The sequence below is a fragment of the Micropterus dolomieu genome, unplaced genomic scaffold, assembly GCF_021292245.1.
Source record: "Micropterus dolomieu isolate WLL.071019.BEF.003 ecotype Adirondacks unplaced genomic scaffold, ASM2129224v1 contig_1397, whole genome shotgun sequence".
Taxonomy (NCBI): domain Eukaryota; kingdom Metazoa; phylum Chordata; class Actinopteri; order Centrarchiformes; family Centrarchidae; genus Micropterus; species Micropterus dolomieu.
This window is the reverse complement of record NW_025730387.1, coordinates 1-1073: the sequence shown is the minus strand read 5'-3', so window position 1 is coordinate 1073 and position 1073 is coordinate 1. Positions and strand designations below refer to the sequence as shown.

Here is a 1073-nt window from a genome sequence, read left to right as displayed (position 1 = left end):
TGTTCAAAAGATCTCCTTTCACCGAAGCGCCCTCTGCCGTTTTTCGAAGGCGAAGCGAAAAAGGCTTACAGCACCGGGTATTCCCAGGCGGTCACCCGTCCAAGTACTAACCAGGCCCTGCTCTGCTTAGCTTCCGAGATCGGACGAGATCGGGCGCTCCCAGAGCGGTGTGGCCATAAGCCACTCAGGCACCCCCAAACGGCCCTTCAAAAGATGTTCTACGGCTAATTGACAAAAAACGTATTCTGCCCATAATGTCCAAGGTGCTCCAGAGTCACTTGGAATCCACAGGCACTGATTCCTGGGTAAACATCCAGGAACCGGGACACCGTTCACGCTGGCAGTCCACAGACAGGAATAGGCACCCGTTCCCAGGTATGGGTACAGCGACAAGGCCACCTTCAGCCGGAGGTCCTCACTCACAAACAGACGCTCATTCCTGGGTGGACATTTAGGAAAGGTATCCAGTCCGCCTGGAAGTCCCTAGCCAGGATCAGACGCTGTCCCGTCCAAGTCCTAAGCAGGCCCTGCCAAGCCTGGCTTCCGAGATCAGGCGAGATCGGGCAATCCCAGGCTGGAATGGCCGTAAGCTGCCTTTGCACACCCCAGAAGGGCCTTCAAAACACGATGTAACATTTACACAGCACTGTGTACAGGATAGGGAGAAAAAGAAGCAGCAGCAGAAGCAGCAGCAGAAGCTGCAGTGCCCCCTGCTGTTTCCTAAAGAGACGTTCAAAAATTCTCCTTTCACCGAAGCGCCCTCTGCCGTTTTTCGAAGGCGAAGCGAAAAAGGCTTACAGCACCAGGTATTCCCAGGCGGTCACCCGTCCAAGTACTAACCAGGCCCTGCTCTGCTTAGCTTCCGAGATCGGACGAGATCGGGCGCTCCCAGAGCGGTGTGGCCGTAAGCCACTCAGGCACCCACCAACGGCCCTTCAAAAGATGTTCTAAGGCTAATTGACAAAAAACGTATTCTGCCCATAATGTCCAAGGTGCTCCAGAGTCACTTGGAATCCACAGGCACTGATTCCTGGGTAAACATCCAGGAACTGGGACACCGTTCACGCTGGCAG

The 1073-nt window shown here is 54.8% G+C and overlaps 2 non-coding genes across 2 annotated transcripts; both read right to left on the bottom strand.

Annotated features, from left to right (window-relative positions):
• Window positions 1-62: 62 nt before the first annotated feature.
• Window positions 63-181, bottom strand: LOC123964254. The gene has a single exon (XR_006823384.1). It is a non-coding gene; the product is annotated as a 5S ribosomal RNA (ribosomal RNA).
• Window positions 182-791: 610 nt separating this feature from the next.
• On the bottom strand, window positions 792-910 carry LOC123964253. The gene has a single exon (XR_006823383.1). It is a non-coding gene; the product is annotated as a 5S ribosomal RNA (ribosomal RNA).
• Between the last annotated feature and the right edge of the window lie 163 nt (window positions 911-1073).